The sequence below is a fragment of the Pinus tabuliformis genome, chromosome 1_1 (genome assembly GCF_031772625.1).
Source record: "Pinus tabuliformis cultivar Carrire ecotype Pingquan chromosome 1_1, CPIR1, whole genome shotgun sequence".
Classification (NCBI taxonomy): domain Eukaryota; kingdom Viridiplantae; phylum Streptophyta; class Pinopsida; order Pinales; family Pinaceae; genus Pinus; species Pinus tabuliformis.
The window spans coordinates 949212288-949225988 of record NC_142297.1 but is presented as its reverse complement, the minus strand read 5'-3'; positions in this window follow the sequence as shown (position 1 = coordinate 949225988).

Below are 13701 nucleotides of genomic sequence, written 5' to 3'. Positions count from 1 at the left end.
GGGAAGAAAGAAAGTTTGTTTTTGGGCTCTATACCTCTCACACATGCAAAAATTAGGGTTTTGCAACTTTAAGGAAGGCCAAAATTGTAGAAGATCAAGTTGCTACAAGAGCGAATATTCTGATTTGAATTCGTTAACCTTGGGAGACATTATCTTTCTCAAAGGGGGATCTCTTGAAGAACTGTTCTGCACGAGAATTAGGGTTTTTGTAGCAATTATAGGGCCAAAGTTACAAGGTCAAAGTTGGGGATTGAATTTGGAGCTGGAAGATGGCTGATATAAGATTGAACCTTATTGATCTAATCTTATTGGAAGGGTTTCTTGAAGCACTAACTTGGTTCTTGGAGGAGGGCTTGGTCTAGGGTTTGGGTCTTGATTGTCTCATTTGAAGCATATTCTATAAGAAAATAAGAGATTTTCCAAGTTTTCCCCTTAGAGGGGTTTTTCCTTAGCTTGGAGCCTAATTCCGTGTTCATTGTCTTTATTATTTTTGTCTTGATAACTATTTGATGAAGATCTAAAGAAAACACAAGAAGATAAATAAGGTTCACAAGCAATTATTAAGGTTAAGGAAAATTTGAATTAATAACTACCACATTGCATTTTCCAACACTTGAGGTGTAGCTTATGGTTCCATATTTCCAAAGGGGGAAGGTCTTATCTAGCCTAGGGCCCACCGCTGACTTTGCATTTGAGGGGGACAATGTGGCCAAGGCACGGGAGGGTACCATCCCATGGTTGGAGTAAAATGTTGTGAAGTATTAGAAGATATTGTTCTGGATGATCGAGAGGGACATGGTTTCTTTTGGGCCACAAAGAAAATATGTGAAGTTTCCTCGTTGGATTCTTGAAACATCACCTTAAGCCTTGGTAGAGAGGGAAAGTCCTAAGTGGAATTTTTTTTCTTGAAAATGTCACATGTATCGACATTGTTTAATGGACATTTCCGAAGAGGATGTTTCTTACGACGTTTGGAACAAAATACAACCAAGGCTAACTTGACCTCTTCCTTCTTATTTTTAGCTTGCATGGTGTCTAATTATGAGTTAAGTGTGCTGAGAATATCAATTCTGAAATCATCCTATAAGTTCCCCAAATCAGCTTTAGTTACCATTGCCTTGCTTGAGCTATTAATCCTCAAGATCGCATCCTGAGAGATTTTCCATATTTCGAGCTACCTCTAGAATATCACTTGTGTTGAGTTTTTAGTGCTAATTAGACAATCCCAATTGTTTGCAACTGTAATTAGTTCCAATGATATATGATATTACTTCAACAAATTCCAGATTATCATTAAGAAATTACACTTCAGAAAATTCAGCTGTAAATGCAATAGAAATAGTAAAAATCACAGTAGAATAGCCATGCACAATAGACACTAAATTTTTTCCCTAGGAAACACAAACTCGAGAGAAAACCCATTAATCTTTTCTAGGAGAATTTTTTCAGTTTAACATAGTAAATTCATATGTTTTCAAGCCAAACATGGTCAATCCAGACCAAAAATCAAACACAGGTTAAACCTGGTCAAACAGGTTGAAATTTGGCCTTGTACAACTGAGCAAAAATTCAGACAACCTGAGTCTAACATCCTAAAATTGGACCTCCTGCAAATACTTGGAAACTTGGTCAAACAACCCAGAAAACTTAGTCAAACTCTACCCAAAAACTTGGTCTAAGTATATGCCCAGAAAAAGCTCAGTCAATGCAAGTCAAATAGACATAAGGAAAACTCAGTTAAATCTGGTCAGAATTGGTCAAACTTCGTAAGTCTTCTTCTCTATCTCATACATGTGAACAAGAGATGAGACAATGTGTTGATCTATGAATTTTCTGTCCAAATGGGGGACATCAAATTGGTATTTATAATGCTCAAAAGAAGTTGGTTTTGACCAAGGGTCACACCCATTCACATGGTGGGGCTAACTTGACCAATTGGGGTTGACGTAAGCACATTAAAATTAAATTAAGTTTGCTTTGTTACCCAACTTGTGTAGCTAGGGAATACCTCCTACAACTACTCAAAAAATCAACACTCCCTCTTAGCTAGGAAGGTATTCACCTTGACTTCTCAAATCTTCGCTTTGCTAAAAAAATTCTCCATCTCAAGAGAATATTGAATGAGCTTGCTATGTTAATGTATCCATCCACTTCATGTTCTATTCTAGAACCATGTGGAAAGCATCCTGCATCAACATCATGTAAAAGGATCTAGTCACCCACTAGCCAAATACCCTTTGGTGATATGGTCAGGTACCCTCTGACTAGGGAAGCATTATGGCCCTTTGATGCTCTTTTGGCCATTCTCCCTAGCCACATTACTTGGCACCCAGTCAATACCCTTGATGTAGGTAGAATGTTTGCATTGATGCTATAATATCAACACTCCCTCTCAACTAGGGAGGCATTCTCAACCACTTCAAGATTGTCCCTGAAGTATGCAAACTTCATCTGGTATTAAAGGATTTGTGAGAATGCCAACAACATACACATTTGTAGAAATGTATTGGACCCTCATTGCTCCCTTCTGTACCATGTCTTGGATGTAGTGGTACTCGATCTCAATGTGATTCGACCTATCATGGAAAAATTGAATCTTCTGAATGCTTCACACAACTTTGATTGTCACAATATATCATGGGAATCTCCAACACTTGATCAAACAATCCTATGAACAACTTCTGAAGCTATATTTCTTCACAACCCGCCAAACTAGCTGCAATATACTCAGCCTTTGAATTTTGGAGTGCGAAAAATGTCTGCTTCCTGCTCATCCAGGATATCATTGCAGAACCCAAATTGAAGCAAACCCTTGATAACGCCTATTTCACTAAATTTGGAATTAAATGGTAGATATAGAATTTCATAATAACCAAAAAACTCAAGTTTAGCGATATCCTTGTAATAAAAAAAAAATCCAAAATTAATGAAATATGTGTTTGATGTGCTCTTCCTGTCTTCGACACTTCTTGCCCAATCTGAATCTATGTATCCTTGCAATTGTACTTCACCATTTGAGAGATATCTCAATCCATAACTGATTGTACCATGTAAATATATCAACACATTCTTTTCCACAATCCAATGTACAATCCTCGGTTCCACCATGTATTGGCTAAGAATTTTCATTGCAAAGCAAATATCAGGTCTGGTATTAACCAAATACATTAAGGATTTGATCAATCATTGATACATAGAGGGATCTACCAACTCTGAATCAGTCTCACACCTTCTTTCAATTTTTCACCATGGGAGTGGCCATGGACTTGCAATCCATCATCACAAATCTCTAAATGATCATAATAATATACTTCCCTTGACTAAGGAAGATCTCACCCGGCTTTTTCCACACTTCTAATCCCAAGTAGTAATGCATCAAGCCTAGATCCTTCATCTCGAACTCAAAGGTCAAATCCCTCTTACACTGATCAATGAAATATTTTGCTCTTGTAAAAAACAATTTATCAACATATAACAATAAGACCAAAATCTCACCTTTGACAACCTTGTTGTAAAGATTAGGATTAACATCACTATTGGTAAAACCAAGACTCATAAGGTATCCATCAATCTGAGAATACCAAGCTTGAGGTGCTTTGTTGAGTCTGTACAAAGCTTTCTTTAGCCCGCAAACATGAGACTATCTCTTATGTACCTCAAAGCCATGAAGTTGTTCTATGTACACTTCATCCTAAACTATTCCATTGAGGAAAGCGATCTTTACATCCATTTGATGTAACCTCCAACCCATAATAGAAGCAATAGAAATAATAATTCTAATAAAAGTGTCCCTAGCGATTGGAGAAAATGTGTCCTCATAGTCCTCTCCCTCTTTCTACAGATCCCTCTTGCCACAAATCTTGTTTTCTACTTCTCTATGTTACCATCTAGGAATGCTTGATCTTATAGATCCACTTGGAAGTCACTGATGACTTCCCCTCAGGTACTGAAAGAATTTCCCACACATTATTCTTCATGATGGACTAGTATTCCTCCATCATGGCATCCTTCCAAACTCACTACCATGTTGCCTCCTCATAGTTGGATGGCTCAAAATCAATGGTGTCTCATCAGCATTGAATATTTTGTGTATTCTTAGGATGTTTTCTTTCCCTGAAAGTTCCATAGGTAGCTTGATTCCCTCTGCGTCCTACAATGTACTTATACACCATGTCAGCCTCTTGTTATATTCTAGAACAATGATCCTAAGTGGATCATTTGGCTCAATGCTCCCTTCTAGCTCTTCCCGATGATCTAAATCATGTTCCACAAGTATAGAAGGACCTGAACCCACATCTTTGGGAGCCTCCTACTCCTCATCATCACTATCCATGTGAGATCCTTTGGATCTCTAGTAGGTTGCATCCTAATCAAAGGTAACATCTTGACTGATATCACACTATCATTGTCCTGGAACATAGATCCTGTAAGCCTTTGATGTCTCACTGTATTCAACAAATGGTCCCTTCTTCCTAGAAGGCTCCAATTTCATCCTCTTTTTCTTGGGTACATGAATGTAGATTGGAAAACCAAAAATCCTCAAATGGCCGACCTACAGTTTGTCACTTGTGAAAGCCTCTTCAAGAGTCTTATTCCCCAAAATCCAGTGAGGATTTTTGTTATAAACATAAATTGTCATTTTAGATGCCTCTCCCCATAAGAACTTGGACAAATATTGATCACGAATCATTTCCTTATTATCCTTCACAATGGACACGTTCTTTCTTTCGGCAACCCTGTTCCACTTAGGGTTGTAAGGGACTATGTACTCCCTCTTCTTCCTTGTCAAGTTCTATGCTTGAACCTTGAACTCTTGGAACCTGCTAAAGACCTCATCCTTGGTCTTAATGAAGTAGGTCCATGTTTTCCGGGAGAAATCATCAATGAATTTTACATGGTACAAGAAACCACCCAAAGATGATATTGTCATCGGTCTGCATACATCTAAATGTACTAGATCCAAGATCCCCTTGAACCTAGTGTCACTACATAGAAAAGATCCCTTGACATTCCTGCCAAGTGCATAACCCTTGTAAACTACTTCATACTCTACCTAGAGCTCTGGAAGACCTATAACCATATTCATCAATGCTAAAAAAGGTAGTGTCTGTGATCAAATATTTGATGCCATAACTCACATAGAGTGGTGTTATCATGTACCAATGCTTGATTTGATCGTCCCAAGAGTTTGTATAAGCCTCCCTCTCAAACACCAATTACCTTTGCAAAATCTATGCTTGAGCCCTTATTCCATACAAGGACTTTTCCATCAACAAATGCAAGGCTATATCCTTAGTATTCCAAGGATGAAGGAGGGATTAGGTTCTTTTTCAAACTTGGTACATACAGCAAATCATTTATATGAATATTTCCTCTTGACTCTATCTGGAAAGATGTTGACCAAACACGTTTGACAGCATACTTGGTCTTGCCACTAAGTTCCACTTTCTATGTTTACTTCCTATCTACCACTTCTGTGAGCCTATCATGGTTACCATTCATATGTCTGGAGGCACCATTGTCCACTAACCGAATGTCACTGTGATTTGTAATAGTGCTTGTAATGGTAGACAAGAAAAAATAATCTGTATCATATGTATTTTCATTCCCGAATATTTTCTGATTTGTATGCTCAACATCATCAATATCTGTTCTTGAAGCATGTTGCTTTCCCTTCCTTTTCCCATCAAGGACACTTGTTTTTATAGTGACCAAACTTGTGACAACTAAAACATTGAATCTTTGACATATCCTTCTTCTTTTGATCTTGAACGAGAGCAGGTCTTCTAACTGTATTTCTCTTATGGAATTTTCCAAAAAAATTTCTTCATTTACCAATCTTTATATGGGTTGCAAATTCTTGGGATTCACCACCTTGAGATCTCTAAATCTTCCCCTTTGATACTGGCCTAGATTACTCTTGCATACAAGAAGCACATAACTGATCAAACTTTGGAATTTCTAATTTACGACAAATGCTTGATACAAATGAATCCCGTGAATTCGAAAACCCATTAAGGGTCACAGTTACAGGTTCTAGTTCATTAATATTTTCTCCAATGGCCTTGCGCTGTTCTCTCATCTGAGAGATCCTCATGAAGTAGGAAGCCACATTACCTGATCTAGATATATGAATATCACGAAGTTGATTCCTCCAAGCCTTCTTATGACCAATGTTGTTGATTGCATATAGTCCTACTAGGGAATCATATATCTGCTTTAAAGTCTACAGTCCTGCAACAAATGGAACCAAATGATCTTTGATGGATTCCACAAGAATCCTCTTGGCCTTAGTTTTAATCTTCTTGTGCTTGGCCTTTCGCTCATCATCCCGAGATTCAATAATATTTCCTTTCACATATTCCATGACATCATTTTCTTCAAGAATGAGATTCATTATGGTCTTCCAAGTCCTAAAATTTGTTGCACCTTCCAACCTATCTTCAAGCTTGATAATAACTTCCAATGATATAAAAGATTACTTTAGCACATTCCATACTATCATGAAGCAATTACACTTAAAATTCAATTGTAAATGCAATATAAACAATAAATATCACGGTAGAATAAACATGCACAATAGATACCAAAGTTTTTCCTTGGGAAACCTAAACTCGGGATAAAACCCAACAATATTTTCTATGAGAAATTATTCAGTTAAACAAAGTACACTCTGATATTTTCAAGTAAAACTTGGTCAACCCAGACCAAAAATCCAGCACAGGTCAAACCTAGTCAAATAGGCCGAGATTCGAGCTTCTGCAACGACCTATAAATTCAGTCAACATGAGTCAAAAAGGTCAAATTTTGACCTCTTACAATTGTCTAGGAGCTCAGTCAAACTGCCCAGAAAATTTGGTCAAACTCCTACAAGAAATTTGGTTAAAATTTGTCCTAAAAAAGTTCGTCCAACGCAACGCATATAGACCTCAAGAAAACTCGATCAATGTTGGTTGACGCTGGTCAAACTTCATAAGTCTTCTTTTCTATCTTATATGTGTGAACAAATGATTAGAAGATGTGTTGATGATCTAGAATTTTGTCCAAATGTGGGAGGTCGAATTGGTATTGATAGTGGTCAAAAGTGGTGGATTTTGACAGTGGGTCACACCCATTCACATGTTGGCATTGACTTGAACACCTTAAAATTAAATTAAATTTCCTTTCTTATCCAACTTGTGTAGTTGGGGAATACCAAGGCAATTACCAATCAAACAAGAACTTGACCGAGTTCTCACTTTTTTAGAGGTAGCAAAAAATCATCCGATTTTGAAAAGTGTTTATTCAAACACACCATTTTTTGGAGCATATTTTTGACACTTCAAATTTTCTTAAAGAACATTTTTTTAAAATGTTAGTGCTTTTGATGTTGATTTCGAAAAACTTTGATGCAACATCAGTGCCTTTTTTGGGGGACTTATTTTTGACACTTCAAATTTTCTAATGTATTAAGTATGGATAATTATTTTTTAAATTTAACGATTTTTGAACTAGGTGTGTGTTTTTTTGTTTTTCTTTTCATTTTTTTTGTAATGAAATCTTTGTTTCTTTTGCATAGTAAAAAACAAGGCAATATTCTAAAATTAGGATTTTCTATATATTTATGTATCGTTAATTAATAGTTTAATGTACATCAAATAATTGTCACTGAAATAACAATAATTGTAAACATTTGACAAAAAAATACACAATTTGAATATAGATATAATAAAAAAATAATCATTTTGAGATTATTTTTGCTAAAAATGACGTGTCAAATAAATGATTTTTATGGGAAAATTTTAATAATATTCTCAAATTTGTTTTTTCATAAAATAACGATTTACATAAAAATTAAAGTGAAAATCAGAAAATGTCAATATTAAACATATAACAACAATGGTTGAATACTTATTCTTATCATAAAATCTCAAAGTCAAAACATGAAAATATAACTAATGAATAGATCTCAAAACTGAACTTGATTTGCAAGCATAACTTAAATTTGATCAACAATATCATATAATCCATGTTCATCATCTTCGAGATCTTCATTGTTGTGTTTTTCCATAGTATTATGTGTTTCAGATTAGTCATTTTGCTCTTCTGATGGATCTTTGATGTCTGCAAATCTCTCAAAGTATCCCTTTCCAATCATTCCATATAACAATGGCTGAAGTTCATTTGCCTTTTTTGTCAAGTGATTCATTAAAATCCCCTTTACTCAAACCAAATTGTATTACATCAACAAGAAATTGAATAATATTAATTCTTTGTTGAATAAAATTGCATTGTAGTGGGTCTTTTTCAATGGTTATGAAATTTCTTCCTTTTTGTAGGCAACATACTAGTGTTGTACCTAATCATCACATACAAAAGAAATAATTAAGTAAAATAATATAAAAACATAAAAAATAAAAAATAAAATTTTGAATTTCAATTTTATGTAATAAAACTTACCTAAACCTAAGAATAAATCCAAAACTCAATCTCCTTCATTTGAACGTAAATCTATAAGATAGTTAATCAATGCCTGTGGTTTTTTATAAATGTTAACTATCTCTCTTTTTGGACCTTTATCCTCATATGTTAGTTTTCCTACAACAACATCATGAACCAATACTTGGCTATGACTCTTTCCATCTACTAGATTCAAAAGAAAATGCATATAAATATCGTATTTTATCCAATATTCAACATGAATGAACTCACAACCACTTATAATTGGTTGATCTCTGGAACCGATAAGATTTGACTTTTGTCTGTAACATGATGTTGAAAATTATAACCAGGTTCAGTCTTTATAATGACCTATTTGTAATCATGACATTGTATACTTTGTATAAAGAAACAAAAAGAGAGAAAATGAATTTTTTTATTTTATGTAAAGCATGAGTTTCATCCTCAAGTCTAGATCAAAAACATGTTCTTCATGCTTCTAGGTCTTTCTAGGTCAAATAAGAATTTATGTCATGTATTATAGTCCCATTTGGACTCATTATAAAACAAAAAAAAAATTGGTCAAGGAAAAACCATTTATTCCTCCAAGACCAAGTCAACCCCAGTCAAGGACAAGTCAACCTAAGAGAGGGATATTTTATCCCTCAAGAAGGCTATAAATGCAAAGAGCTCGACCTCATTTGGCGCACTCACTCATCACTAGTTCAATCTGTAATAGCGAAGGAGAAGAAGAGCTTGAAGGATGAAGAAATGAAGAAAAGAAGTCGTTGTTTTTTGGGATCATCTCTCTCTCTTTCCACACGTGTGATGTTTGGATTTTGTTACTGGAATTTATAGGAGGCTGAAATTGCAGGGCCGAAATTCTGAGGTACAGTTGCTGGGCCAAAAATTTGGGATGAAATTGCAGTAGGTCGAAGTCTAGAAGCTTCCTTGAAGAAGAAGGGCTAACTTGGTGCTTGGGAGGATCTTGGGATTTGGTCTTTCGGCCTTATAAGTCTCATTGTAAGAAGATTCTATAAGAAGATATGCATTATTTCTGAGTTTTCCCTTTAGAGGGGTTTTTCCCTAGCTTGGAGCCTATATCTTGTGTACTTTGTCTTGTTGTGATCTTCATTGTTCTGGTAATTGTTTGATGAACAAGATCTAAAATAGTAATAATCGACCAACACACAACACAAGTAATTATCAAGTTAAGGAAAATCTCAATAATCTCTTAGAAGTCTCCTTATTTTACACCATGGTTTCAGAGCTAAGGTGCAAGAAGGAGACTGAACATCACATCCTGGTTGGCACTATGGTAAGAGTTATAAGGAAGGGTTTCAAGTTTCTTGGGAATCTTGCTTCATCTATCAAGGATTGTATTTTGAAGATCATCTCCAAGATAGCAAAGGAAGTAATATATGCATTAGAAATTTTGAGGTATAAAATAGGCCTCCTAGGGAATATTATAAAATAATAGTGGAAATAATAAAATAAGAATAGATTACATCATCAAATTTTAGAGGGAAAAAAGAAAAAAACTACTTTTCAACTCATATTTTCAACCTATCTCCCTACGATTTTACTCAAATTTCGAGTCGGAGCACTTGTTGGATGCATAATGTAATTTCTCATCAAAGGATTACCTATGTTTCTTACTTTCGATGGACCCTACCACAGGAAAAATGAGAAATACGTTAAAAAAACGTTATTGCAATCACATTTTTTCATGTATTTCTCATTTTTCGTGTAGCAAGGTCTATCGAAAGTATGAAACATGGGTAGTCATTGGATGAGGAATTAAATTTTGCATCCAATGAGTGCTAACACTCGAAATTTGAGTAAAATTTTAGGGAGATAAGTTGCAAATATTAGTTGAAAAAATCATTTTATTTATTTTTTAATCTTTTTACTTTTTTACTCCAAAAATGGTGAATCATCCCCCATGGTTGACATCATCATCTTGAATCATATTGGTTCTTATAAAACTGATTTTGGTTATACATTTTTGTTTTGAGACCCATTTTAGACCTCAAAATTTCTTTAATAGAAGTTTGTTCTCCACTTTATCTGGCACTTAAGGATGAGAGTGTATGGGTTATTGACAGTGGTGCTTCCAGTGACATGACGAGATAAGGTAGTCAACTTCAAACCTTATAAAAAAACCTCCTCTCATTCAATCAAACTTGGAGACAGGAAGAAATATCCAATGAAATGGATTAGATCTACTTTGTTGGAGCTCGAGTCTGGTGGCAGTATTCACCTCAAAAATATTATGTATGCTCCACGTTTGAAGAAAAATTTACTTTCTATTTCTTGTCTAGGGGATAATGGTGATAGAATTTCTTTTTTTGACGGAAAGGTTTTAGTTTGGGGTAAGGGCTCTAGTATTGATAATTCTAGGGTGATTGGGATGCATGAGAGGACATTATATAGACATTTTACACCTCTATCTTAAACCCTAGTCCACTTGGATGTAAGCCCTTCCGAAATATGGCATAGAAGGTATGGAAACTTTCACTATAAGATTTTTCCATCTCTAAGTAAAATGGTCAATGACATCACCAAAATAAAGGAAGAACATGAAGGGACCTATAAGGGATGTGCTCTAGGAAAAAACATGAAGAAGCCATTTGCAAGAAGTGATACCAGATCTAAGGAAGTTTTAGATCTCACACACTCAAATTTATGTGGACCTATGATAGTAAAATATCTTGGCGGGCATCAATATTATGTGACCTTCATTAATGATTTCTCAAGGAAAACTTGGCTATACCCGCTCAAGAAAAAATATGAGATATTCGAGAAGTTCCAAGAATTCAAGAATGAAGTGGAGAATTTAACTGATAGAAAGATCAAGACTCCGAGGTCCGACAATGGTGGAGAATACACCTCCAAAGAACTAATAGCATTCTACAAGGAAGAAGGGATTAAGAGGGAACTCATTTTTCCTTATAATCTTGAACAAAATCGTGTGGCCAAAAGGAAAAATAGAACAATTTAAGAATGTGTTAGGGCCATGCTACATGATAACGACCTCCCTTAGTTCCTATGGGGAGAAGCATGTGTGACAAATGTTACTTGCAGAACCAAAATCCTCACAAGATTCTCAACAATATGACTTTGAAGGAAGCATTTACAGGAAATAAGGCAAGTGGATCATCTTCGAATATTTGGGTGTCCTATGTGTATTCATATACCTAAGGACAAGAGAAATAAGTTGGATCCTACTATCCTAAAGGGAATCTTTGTTGGGATGAGTGCTTCATCAAAGGCATATAAAATATATACTAAGATCATCAAATTGAAGTAAGAAGGGATGTCATCTTTGATGAAAGTATACTTACAAGAAATCAAAAGATGTTCCATTTGACTCTAATGAAGAAGAGATACCCATATTTCAAGATATCTCAGGGGACAATGATGGTCAAGATTATACATCTAATCAAGAAAATATTGAAGGTCCTAGTGAGCATGTGCAACAAATAGTTGTTCTTGAAATCTGAAAGATCCATGTTTGGTTGAGGGCTACTCTACAAGAAGCAGAAGGACACACAGTTAATGGGACCTTTAGAGAAAGAAAAAGACCATAGAGGTATTTTGGATATGCTGCATATATGACAATCTCATTGAAGTGGAACCTTCCTCCTATGAAGATGTAACTGAACATCAAGAGTGCAGGAATGAAATGTAGGAAGAATACTAGTCAATCATGAAGAATGATTGTATGGGAAGTTGTCCCTAGGACAAGTGATAAATCTAAAGTCACTTCAAAATGGATTTACAAGATAAAGCATGCTATGGAAGGCAGCATTGATAAATACAAAGCAAGGCTTGTAGCAAGAGGCTTCTCACAGAAAGAAGGTATTAATTACGAAGAAACCTTTGCTCCTACAATTGGATATACAACAATAAGATCACATGTTTCTTTGGCTGCTACTATGGGATAGAACATTCATCAAATGGATGTTAATAAAATATTTTTGAATGAGACCATTGATGAAGAGGTTTACATTTAGCAACCTCGATGATTTGGAATAAATCAGAGGGAGACTCATGTCTGCAGGTTGAAGAAGGCTCCATATGGCTTAAAGCAAGCACCTAGAGCTTGGTATGCGAGATTGGATGCATATCTATTGAGGCTTAGTTTTACAAAGAATTCTGCAGATCCTAACCTATACATCAGGGTGGTCTAGGGTGAACTGGTCATCATACTATTATATGTAGATGATATACTTGGCATAGGTGTAGAGCATCAAATTCAGGAATGCAAGAAGTAGTTGGAAACTGAGTTTGATATGAAGGATCTTGGGATTATGCATTACTACTTGGGACTAAAAGTTTGGCAGAAGGCAGGTGAATATATCATAGTCAAGGTAAATATGTGATCAATATTCTTCAAAAATTTGGCATGATGGACAACAAGCTTATGATGACTCTTATGGTTACCAATCTAAAGAAATTAAGGAGTTTAGATTCTAGTTCAGTATATCCTACTTGCTACAAATAGATGATTGGGTCCTTGATGTATCTGGTAAATAGAAGACCTGACATTTTTTTTGCAATAAATGTCCTCGGTTAGTTTTATATGGAGCCAAAACATGATGATTTGATTGCAACCAAGCATATCCTAAGATATTTGCGTGGAACCATACATCACTACCTCTGGTATACTGATAATGAAATCCAACTCATGGGATATACAAATTCAGATTGGGGTGGTAGTGAGACAGATGGAAGAAGAACAACAGGTGGATGCTTCAGCCTAGGGTCTTCCAAAATCTCATGGATGAGAAAAAAGTAGGATACAATTGCTTTGAGTAGTGTTGAAGTTGAGTATGTTGTTGCAAGTGAAGTCTATCGGGAAGTTGTTTGGCTCAGGAAGTTATTATCAAATTTGTTTGAAGGACCGCTTAGCCTTACACGTATACATTGTGACAAGGAAATGTGTATAAGATTGATAGAAGACTCGATGTTTCATGCTAGGAGGAATCATATAAATACTAAGCACCACTACATCAAAAGCTTGGTATGAGATGGGGTCGTGGAGCTGCATTATATACCTACTAATGAATAGGTAGCAAATATTTTGACCTAAACATTACCAAACAAGAAGCTTGAGTATTTGAGAGACAATCTTGGTTTGGTATACATCTCTTGCCTAATTGAGAGGGAGTGATGTTGGATAGTTCTTGTCTTTATGGGTCACACACTAGACCAGGACTAACAACTCTAAGTCTTAGTGAAGGCCATAAAGAAAAAATGGAGTCCATAGGATTGGAT